The sequence below is a fragment of the Carassius auratus genome, unplaced genomic scaffold (assembly GCF_003368295.1).
Source record: "Carassius auratus strain Wakin unplaced genomic scaffold, ASM336829v1 scaf_tig00011294, whole genome shotgun sequence".
In the NCBI taxonomy this organism is placed as follows: domain Eukaryota; kingdom Metazoa; phylum Chordata; class Actinopteri; order Cypriniformes; family Cyprinidae; genus Carassius; species Carassius auratus.
Genome location: NW_020524189.1, coordinates 1,023,282 through 1,035,429, shown reverse-complemented (window position 1 = coordinate 1,035,429; position 12,148 = coordinate 1,023,282). Strand labels below are relative to the sequence as shown.

At 36.9% G+C, this 12,148-nt stretch overlaps 1 protein-coding gene across 1 annotated transcript in view; it reads right to left on the bottom strand.

The window, feature by feature from the left end:
* LOC113073073 (SH3 and multiple ankyrin repeat domains protein 3-like) overlaps window positions 1-12,148 on the bottom strand; it is a gene marked incomplete at its 3' end in the record, with an annotated part of 139,344 nt that overhangs the window by 58,358 nt on the left and 68,838 nt on the right. The gene's annotated exons all lie outside the window — the stretch shown is intronic.

Here is a 12,148-nt window from a genome sequence, read left to right as displayed (position 1 = left end):
ATCATACAGTTCACATTTAATCCTAAAACAACAGTTTTATAAAATAACAAATTAATACATAATATGGAATCAAATATTTATTTTAATCTATCTCTGAACATTTTCAGTCCAGTGCAGCCCAGTCTTGTACCAGTGCACTAAGGGATTGCTGTATTCCTGGAGGAAAGAGAGGAGGCGGATAAAGGGACCGGGGAAGATAAATGAAAAGAAAAGGTGATGGACACGTGAAGAAAGAGCAGTCTCAATTTCAGATGCAATTAAAGTCTCTCCACTCTTTACGGATAAGTTTAAGAGCTTCCATCAGCTAACTTCAACTCTAACATCAATCAAGACCTTCTGTCCGACACACACTTGTTCCCATGTGTGTCAGGGTGTAAATTACTGTGCTAACATCTTATATGAGGCTGTCATCTTTAACTCATAGTCAACACAGAAAATGACTCAAGCTGAAGGCAAAAGTCTTGAGATGAATGTTGAGTGAGATATTAAGGTGAACCCAAAGACTTTGATGACTACAGAAGCAGCACAAAAGAATTAATAAAAATAAAAAACACCATGGAATATGGTGACCCATACTCAGAATTCATGCTCTGCATTTAACCCATCCAAAGTGCACACACACACCATGATCACACACCCGGAGCAGTGGGCAGCCAATTTATGCTGCGGCGCCAGGAAAGCAGTTAGGGGATCCAATGCCTTGCTCAAGGGCACCTAAGTCATGGTATTGCCAGCCCGAGATTCGAACCCACAACCCTATGGTTAAGAGTCAAACTCTCTAACCACTAGGCCATGACTTCCCCTGAGACTCCATCATCTTATGAAAACATCACAATAATCCAAAAGTGATCTACATGACTCCGGTACAGTTAAAATCTGTGTATTTGTAAGAAACAAATTCAACATTGAAGCCTTTGGACTTTAAACCATTGCTTCTGGACAAAATATCAGTCCATAATCCATAATTTCACTTCCTCCAGTGAAAAAGTCCATCCCCTGTTGTCCTCTCACATCAGAATCCAACAACATATTTGTTCAGAAGTGGTTTGGGCTATTTTCACTTATTTACAGTGCTTTATTTGTGCATATTTCTCTCCTGATTCAGATGAGAAGACCTTTTCCATGGAGAAAGCAATATTATAGGTAGATGACTTATATTTTAGCTGAAAGCAACAATTTGAAGTAAAAAAAAAAAAACTGATTGAGGAATTTATTACAAACACACAGCTTGAAGTTGACTCGCATGCGGATTATTATGGTGTTTTTATCAGCTGTTTGGACTCTCATTCTGACGGCACCCATTCACTGCAGAGGATTCATTGGTGAGTAAGTGATGTAATGATACATTTCTCCAAATCTGTTCACAAATTCAGCTTTGGCTTTCAGAATCCTGGTAGTGGCCTTGATAAAGACCATCAGTCACCCATAACTGACAACGGTGACAAGATATTTGCACAAATACATTCGAGTCAGATTGGTTGAGAGTCCAAACTACAAAGTTTTTCTCTCCTCACAGGCACTCTGTATAGAGCAGGAAATTACAGCTCAATCTACTGTACACATGAGAGAACTGCTGGACTACATCAACATGTACACACATATAAAAACATGTCCAAATATACAGCAAAAATAATGCTGAAAGGTAAGAAATACACAACCTATCTGCAATTTTCATGACACAATCACTTGAGGATCATCTTGTGGAACCCAAATTGCCCCAAATGATTGCTCCCCACTCTTCCTGCTGGACTGAGTTCATATTATTTTAATATGAGTCTGAACCGCGGTTCACTTGCGTCATCAAGCCAGCATCTGTTTACCACGTTGCTTAGTAACGACGGCACATTAAAAGGCAGCAAATGCATAACATTACTCTATGCACTTTTATATATTTATATTTTAGAACCGTTCGTTTTGTTTACAAAGCTTCTGTACACAAGCACACATTTTCATCAAACATTACATCATTAATAGCGGTTCACTTCCGCAATGTGGTACGATTTCGTTCACATCAGCAGCGAATTGGACCAGAGTTCACATAAACTGTTTCCCAGACCACCGTTTTTTAAGTGGACTCGGGTACAGTTCGTGGGTGCACTCCCGAGTTTGGAAGACAGCGTTCACATCATCCAAACTAACCGATCTCTGACGATCTTCAATCGAACCCGGGTGTGCACCAAAAGTGCTAGTGTGAAAACACCCTTACTTCCTTTAATGAGGACAAATTGTAAAAAAAAAATTTGGAGCGGTAATATTTTTAAAATCTTTTTGAAACAATTCTCTCTTTAAATAAATAAATAAACAGTAGTATTGAATTTTCAGCATCATTACTCCATTATCAAGGTTAGAAACCATTGTGCTGCTTCATATTTTGTGGAAATGGTGAGACATTTTTCAGGATTCTTTGATGATAGTATATTGATGAAAAGTATTTGTTTTAAAAAAATGTAAACTATAACATTACAAATGTATTTACTGCACTTTTGCACTTTTGATCAGTTTAATGTGCCTTTTTGAATAAAAGTAGAGATATTTTAAATTGTAATAATTCACACTTTTACTTTTTTGATTAAGTAAATGCAGACTTTGATAACATCCTTCTTTCAAGAGATTTCTTTCCAAAACCTCTTGCCCACCGACTACAAACATTTTAATAGCAGTGTTTACACATGGATCAGCTTTTCAGAACATTCCTTGTGTCATGGCTTCAGATGGAAAAGAAAGCTCCACTTCAAGCACAAAGGAAAGTGCAAATGCTTGGAGCAGCGTCATATGCACATCAATCCCAGAGTCCACCGGGGACGGCTCCCTTCACCTGCTCAGATGAATGCAGAACACACCTGAATAACAAGCTCCAGACGTTCAATCCTAAAACCCAGCTCTAATTTGAGTGAATTGTGTGAATGTGCTGGGAGACTCTGCGATAGACATGCTAGTGCAGGTTGGGTTTGAATGAGCTAAAAATAGCATCGGAAGAACGTGAGACGCCTCCGCAAACTAAGCCCCCCATTTCCATCTCTGCTGTGATGGATGGCATCGTCTTGCCGAGCAAACGTGTGTGCCAGAAGAGGGGGCAAGATGCCTTCTGAAGCACAGAGGATTGTGGAGACAGACCGAGAGAACATAGGAGACTTGGATGTCTCGATGTAGCGATGACAGCGTAAGAAAAGGAAGCGAAATGATCAAACAGAAAGTGTGAAAGAAAAAGACGATCCTCATGAAGTGACACTGTTGAACGCTGTGAGTGAAAAGCATATTTATGACCACGCATCACTCCTGCATGCACGCTGTTGTGTTAGAAATGCATCCATCACTCTATTTAAGTATACAGTGACAGAAAAAAGGAAAGAAAGAGTATGAGATGGATATCAGGCTCTTTATGTAGTTTAGATCGCCTGCTGCGGCTGAGGTGAACGGCTAATCTCTTCTGTTGAGTTCCAAACAAAAGCCGCTCTCAATTAATGGCCTTTATTAAGTAGCAGGGCAGCCGACATGAGGCTAATATGCTCACACAACTCAATGCTAATAATGCCAACCCCAAAATAATCAGATCCCGAGATGTGAGTCCAGGACGAGCATTAGATCGGACAGCTTCAGTCAGCCACCAGTATTCTAGAGAGTCTGCCGTCTCAGACCCATCATTCTGTCTCAAGCTCGGATGATGCTGTCTCGCCTCAGTAACATCTCACATCAATCTGGAACACAACATCAACACTGAATCCAAATACCTGCCACTTGTTTCCAGGTGGTTTTGTTGGCTATGCTGCTATTCACTGTTAGACTAAATGAAATCAAAATTAATCATACATACACATATTTTCCTAATATATGTCCAGAAGAGAAAGAGAAAGAAAGTGTAACTCTTCACTTCTGAAACACACAAGAACCACTCTTCACTTCTCTGCTCATGTAATCAAAGTTGAGTGGGTGGGGGACATGAATATAAGTCATATATTAATATCATACTTGTAAATTCATCAACCTATCAAAACCTGTAGGACAAAAATCAATCACAGGCCTATTGGTACAAGATTTGGGGGATAATTTTTTTTTCTTCTGATAAACATTGTGATTTAAAATGCAAAAAAAAAAAAAGTAAATAAATTGTAAAAATAAATTAGAAAATGATATATATATATATGCCTATAATACTAAAATTATTGCTGTATGATAAATAAAAATATGAACAGAATGAGAAGTATAACTATTTTAACATTTTACTGTGAAATAAAAAATAAGTATTTAACAAAATAATAATAATAATGATTTAATTTCACGTTACAACTGTAAATGACAATGACAATACTAATATTTATTTATATATATATAATGTGTTTTATTTTTTTTTTTATTTTTTTGAAACATCAAACCATTGCGCTTTTATTTTAGCAGAAAACCGCAGGAAGTCCTGAAAGTTATAAGCACTTATCCTGAGTAGAAATGCACAATATATATCTGAACCCATGCAGAGATCTGTTGGTGTGTAGTAGAATTTACTGAAAACAGTGGATCATCAGCTGCTAGCGTGTAAAATAACTCAGTGCTGCGCTTCACTCTGAGACACAAAGTGCTTATATATTATTTATTGAAATCACAGTCTTTCTGATTTGAGAATCCCACTAAAATATAACGCAATTTCAGCTTAATTCCGATTAATCATGAACCTCTCTACATTACTTCCCACTGAAAACTCAAAAATCACATTAAGGAAGTTAAATGTGCTGAGAATGCTACTCCTTGTTTTAAACACTCATTAGACATCATCCGCAGAGAAAGGCCAGGTGGACTGTAAGATGTGTTTTACAGCTGTCACTGTGTTCTGCGTCCATTCTGTGCCACGCATGCCATCTGTCAACAGGAGATCTGGGACCAAGAACCTGATTACCAGAGCATTACAAACATGTACAATCATCAAATCACACGGGGCGCTGCTAAAATTGACACTTAACTGGTTCAAAATCCAATATTATACGCTTTTTCCCGGTCAGAATATATATCACAAAACTACAGTACCCCACACATGACATGCAGGAAAAAATATATATAGAACAGGGCCATGAATTAAGTATTTGTTTCCAAAACGTGTTTATTTGTGGCCACAATTTACTATTTCAAGTCAAGTCAAGTTGAGCTTTATTGTCATTCGAGACCTCACTCGTACGATTTTATACGACCCCAGTGACGGTTAGGTTTAGGGTCGGGGTTAGGTTTAGGTCATTCGTACAAATTCATACGAATTGTGCAACTCGTAAAATACGTATGATTTGGCAACAATCGTATGAATTTGTACGACTTTGGTCGTACAAATTCGTACGAATAAGCCACCTTGTGAAAAATGTACGAATTGCCGTGAGATCGGGTTGACAATACAGACATGAATAAAATCAATTCATTTAATCGTTTTTATTAAATCAAAAGGAGGGAACGAATTAGTACAGTGTGGCTATGATTTACTAAAATCAAGGGAACCAATCAGTAGCTACAGATGAACAAGTCATGAGAACAAGCATTTTGTGTAGCGTTTGATATAAGTCATTAGCGACACACACACACACACACAAAAAAAAGACGGTATATAACAATGCATAAAACTCTAGAGAACACATTAAAATTCCACAAACTGCTCATTTCTATACTCCGGAACAATGTGGCATATTGGTAAAAGCTCAAGATTGAGCCATTGAAAGGAATGAGATAGTCGTCGTCGCTCTTCTGACATAGTCTAGATGACTTGTGCACTTTATTCCAAGTATTCTAAAGTCAGATGATAGCTTTATGTGAGAAAAAGACCGAAATTTATGATGATGTCTGCTGAAAATTGCTCTAATGCTACTCATGCTTGCCAAACAACAACAACTATTCACACAAAGCTTCTGGCTCCAAAAGATTATATAGTGCACAAGTTACTTTGACTACTTAGTACTCTCAGGTGACTGTATGTATTTGAGCAGCACAGCTCAGCCGGGTAACAACCTGAATGAACTCATGCCAAACATCTCTGTGAGTGGGATTGGCAGTCAGTATGAAACCAATAAGGAGACAGTTCACCCGAAATGAAAATTCTGTCATCATTTACTCACCCTCATGCCGTTCCAAACCGGTATCATTTTATTTCTTCTGTGGAACATAATAGAAGAAATATTGCAGAATGTCAAGAGTGTTCTTTTTCATAATGCAGACTGTCAAGCTAGAAAAATGATCATCATAACGGCAGTGCACTATATTCCAAATCTGAACTGAAGCCATCTTTGTTTGAGGAACACTCCAAAATCCGAGTAATTATTTACTGAAAATCACCCGAGTGTAGCCCTCAAATCACATTCAATTCAAATACGGCATGTCAAGAAGTTCGATGTCACTGATGTCAGGAGTCATTCATGACAAATCTAGCACAACGAATCTTAACGCAGGAGGTTTGAGAATTACTTAAACTACTTGATTAATTAAATTTCACACAAAGACTTATAATGTGGCACATGAGTCATATGGACTGCTTTTATGTGGCTTTTTAGCATCTTGTGGAGCCAAACAACCACAGTCCCCATTAAGAAAAAGAATAGTCTAGATATTACCCAGTATGTCTTCTTTTGTGTTCCACAGAAGAAAGAAAGTCAAAAGGGATGGGAACGACATGAGGGTGAGAAAAAAAAGATAAAAGGATTTTTTTTTTTTGAGGGAACTCTTCCTTTAAGCAAAACCAATATGTGAAAAAAGGAAAAGCTGAAGAAATGAACATCATTTCTCTTCGTGAATAGAAGCAGATGAAGAGTGCACAAACCTACACGTGTACAGACAAACTTTCATCTGTAGTCTACTGTAAAGAGTAACATTTCTCCCTGTAGGTCCCTGTAGTCTGTAAGTACATCACAGGTGTCCCTCTGAGATTAACGTCAGGGAATAGGGCTTTTGTCACACTTTGAAATCATTAACCGGAACCCTCCGGAGACATGTGCTCTTCTCTGCATATCAGTTTTTCTCCACCTTTTCCTAGCCTTCTTTGTATTTCTCTTTTCTTCCTATTTCTCTCTTTTTTATTAATAGACACAGTCTTTTGGAAGTCACCCTGCAGTGAACACAGCCAACAACATTCACAAGACAAACTGTAAGCAGAGGCGACATTAATGCAAGGCGAGGAATTTGCTAAACGAGTGCAACCAAACCTTCACAATACACAAGGCAGATCCAACTCTTCAGGTATAAACCTTTCAGAAATGATTCAATCTTGACTGTTATTTCAGAATGGACAGTTTTATTTCAGAACATAATAAAGTTATTTTTCTATCTATAAAATAAAAGCTTGTGATAACCAGCTTTCAGAAAGGATTTTTTTTAAACAGGATGCCCATAGTAAGAAACTATACTTTCAAATAAGAAACAAAACATGCATAAGCAAATAATTAAATAAATAAAACCCTTGTGCTTTCACCACTGCATCGCGCAAGTAAATGAATAAATGCAAGGAAAAAACTGCACATAAATAAAATCATAAATAGATACTTTTAAACAATAATAAAATAAGCTTGTATAAATACATGAATAAATAATCAAGCAAGCCTGAGCTTTTTTCACTACACTAGATTTTTGATAATCTGATAGCTTGAAGATTTGACTGTTGAAAATTCACTTGGTTGGGCACACATAATCATACACTTATCCACATGAGGTCCAACAGTTTACAATGTCAAAACACTGAAGGATTTTAAAAGCAGTGTGGAGGCCATCATTGTCAAATGTAAGACAATTCAAACCCCAAAGACTGGTTATCCATCCAATAAGGACCCTGGCCGCTCCTGTTTACTAAACTTATGCCAGAACCTAGTCTTTGCCAACTGGCATTTCTAGGGCTTTGCGAAGCCTAAAGAAAAGGTTCCCAGATCTGATGAGAGAAACAATGCCAAGCACTGCTTCTGATGAAAATGCTAAAACCATAAAGTCATGCAGGTTCATGGAGCAGGAAGCTTTTTATTAGGGGTGTTACACACTTAAAAAAAAAAAAAAAAAAAAATAAACACCTTGAGAGGGAACGTAACATTGCTATAGAACACTGTTGTGAATAATGCCTACTCATAAGCTTGTTCAGAAATGGTGACAAAAACTTGATTATTAAAAAATAACATCATTTAAATAAACAAATATTTGAATATTAATTTTTTATTAACCCAGATATTCGAATTAATGCCTATTCTTTCTTTTTATGGGCTATAAAATGAGTTTGCTCATCTAAAGGAGCTAATTGAATGGAACAAAACTCAAAGAAATCTGCAATGAAAAAAAAAAACACCATACTACGTCAATGAGCCATGCTTAATGGACAGTTTTCTGGACATCTCTAATTGGCACAAAGCCGAGATTTAAACCCCACAGAAAATGTGTTCAGAGACCTGAAGATAACAGTTCAGAGATGATCCACAGAATACAGTAATCACTGCCAAAGGCAGCACTGCAAGAGATGAACAAAGATCCTGAATATAGACGTCAATGGAAGATTTAAAAAAGTGCAAATTTATTTCTTTTTTTAATTGAAGATAAAAGATAAAGTTTTACAACATTTTTTAATGTCCATGGAAAACAGAATCATTTTCAGGTGAATTGGGATATTTTACACATCACAACTCTTTTTAATATCTGTTTTAATAAATGTTTCTCATAAATAGCAATGAGATAAACTGGAGAGCAAACGGATACTTAAGGTTTACCTCCTGGGAAAAGGTGTCCGTGAATCTCACGTGTCTCTTCTAGAGATCTCAAACCTGTTTCAAAATATCTTAATATGATTTCAAATAATTCTCATGAAATCCTTTCAAGAGCAAATAACCTGAATATTATTTAAAATATTGAATGAATGAGGCATTTATATAGTGCTTTAGTGTGTACTACTGTACACTTCACAACCATAGAGCTTTACATCCTTATTAATCATATCATATTATATGATTCCTATTTAAAACACTACCTGCTCTAAATTGTCTCATATGTGACAAAGTTAACGCATAAACAGAACTGAGACTATATATCTGTAACTAAGAAAGAGCGATACAATTTGAGCAATTTGAGCAATAATACTTTCCTCTGAAACATAGTGATCAAAAGTTGGAGGTTTAAAACTGGGGTCCCTCATGGGTGAATGTTCAGTAAATAAAGTAAAAAATTAAAAATAAATAAATTGCATAATAAGGTGGCTAAAGACTTGTGTTGGGAAGGTCATTCTACCAGCAGGGAACTGTTAAGGTAAGCTTCAGTGAAAGTGATTTTGTGCCTCTTTGGGATGGTAGGCTACTACAAAGCACTGTTCACTTGCAGAACGCAAGCTTCTGGAGGGCACAAGGGTCTGAATTACTGAATTTATAGGTAAAGGGGTGCAGAGCCAGTGGCTGTTTAATAGACAAACATCAATGTCTTAAATTTTATGTGAGCAGATATTGAAAGCCAGTGAAATTTGATAAACTGAGGTGTGACATTATTAGAGGTGTATTATTATTAACAATAATATTAAAAACAAATTAAATAAAACAGATCAACATGAATCAAATCTTATGTATTAGACAAACTTTATTATATAAGAAAATTAAGCATTATAATTTAGGAAGGGGGTTTCTTACAAGAGAGGACCAACATACTTGGCTTTCCTTGAGACCAAAAAGTTTGAAATCCCCTGACATAACAAAACCTACACCAAAGACCCCTTGAAAAAAAAGTGCTTGAAATTCTCAGAGTGCCACGTGTTCTCAGGAGATGGATGTGGGCATATGAGAACAGAGATTGCAATCTGATATTATTTATTTGGATTATAATGCTCCCAAAGATACTATCAGGATTTAGCGGGTGCGAGTTAGCATTTGAAAGGCGAGTGGCGGTGGGATGGGCCAGTGAAAATCTGGCATTTAACACATTCTCTCATTCACCTCTCATTATTAACACAGAGATTTGGGCCCTGCTAAAGGACAGCACACGTTAACACTACAGCTTTCTGCTTTTAATGAAGCTCTGACACATAGCCACACACATACACACTCACATGCAACCACAAATCCATATTAATGCATGCATGGTCACAAATGCACACTCATATAGCGCCGAGAGCGAGGGTGAAAGATTCGAGGAGAAACACATTTCTGACTGGCAGAATGAGCCATTGATCTGTTGCTCACTCATTCTACTGCAGTTACTCACTTCACAGGCACCGAATGCATTGAAGGACTCAACCAAACAGGCAGAGATACATGCAGCAAGCTTTCTTAAAACCAACCAATCAGCTCCACCTCAATCCAAACAATTAAACCTCATACTGGAACCCGAACAAATGGGCAAGGACCATCCAACAGCAATAAACCCACCCACTCAGAGTTACTAATGAATAACAAGTTGCTGTTGGTCACTAGTAGGTGATGCTACTCGACTGTCACATTCATCTGTGTCAGGATCACGTGAACTTCATTGTTTAAACATTTGCTCAGCGTAAATACTAAAAATACATTGTACGGGTCAAAATGATCGATTTTTCTTTTATGCCAAAAATCTTTAGTTTTCTTATGACTGGTATTGTTGTCCAGGGTCACATGTGCATTTTTGTAATTGCTGTAATTGTGCTTATCAACATTTTATACACTTTTATTAGCCCAACTATATCCAAGCTATAATTAAAGTGTGGAAATTGCATTTGAAATCAGGCATGAATATATATTAGAATATACAACCAACCATAAGTTACAGCACTATTGGTACATTTTGAGATGCTCACGGTGATTGGCTGGAAGCTGCATATTGTTTGCATGAAGCAAGTTATAAAGCATTTCATATCTTTTTGAGGTTCTCACCTCATGCTCCACACTGCTGTCAATCACACAATCACAGGTCAGCTCCAAGGGGGTGTGGTCTGGATAGTTAGCATGGCTCTGTTAGCACCTGCTAGTAAAATTAGCCGTGTAGCAATTTTTTTTTTTAAATATATTTTTACACAAAACATGTACTAACATTCAAAGGTTTCGGGGTTAGTAAGATTTTTTTGCAAGAATTGTTTTTTAGCAAGCATGCATTAAATTAAATCAAAAGTGACAGTAAAGACTTCAAAACTGATACAAATACTTCCAAAAAAAATAAATGTTGTTCTTTTCTAATAAAAAAAATGGTTTCTTCAAAAAAATTGAGCACCACAACTGTTTTCAACACTGATAATAATAAGAGCAAATCAGCATATCAGAATGATTTCTGAAGGAACATTTGACACTGAAGACTGGAGTAATGACTGCTGAAAATTCAGCTTTGCATCACAGGAATAAATGATTTTTTTTTTTTAATACATTCAAACTAAATTTAATTTTTAGATTGAAATAATTTTTGATAATATTACTGTTTTTACTGCATTTTCTATTCAAAAAAAGAAGACTTGGTGACCATAGGAGACTTTGTTAATGAACATAAAAAAGTCTTACCGACAGCAAACTTTTGAAAGCTAGTGTACCATACATAATTGTATTGGGAATGCTAATGGATAGCTGTCCCCCGGTACTACAGACAACAAATTGAAAACCAACACTCACTTGTCCAGTCATGCATCAAAATCACCAAATCTCACCAAAATCAAATGACTTCCAGTCCCTCCAAATCATGTTTAAACAACATTAACACCTCCAAACTAACCTCAGGTCAGAAAAAGAAATGAAAGCCATGCTTATATGCAATCAAAGTTCAAGCACACCTCCAGATCCTGGCTTCAGTGTGTGCAAAACTGATAATAAAAAATAAATAAATAATAATAATAATAATATTCCACCTGCAACTGTAACACCTGTATCTGTCCAAAATGAACAGGTGAGTAACTGCACTTCAGCACTGCGCTCTCATATCCATCAGCACCATATGTCGCTCCAGAGGGCCCTGGGGACACGGTACAATTAACTGCAACACAACTGACAAGTCTGACAGCCTCGTGACAGGCAGGAAAAAGTCCCTGTGAATTACAGTAAGGCGCCGATAACCCACCCATCACTGTATCTACCTTTGATTTTCCATCTCTCTCCAAGTGGCCAGTTTTCAAAGTCCGTCGCAGTTACACTAATGAAGACGGGTTGCATTCAAGAGCAAAAAGAGCGAAGAAGATAAAAAAGGTACAAAAAGAAAGAGAACAATCAAGTGCATGCTTGAAAAAGAA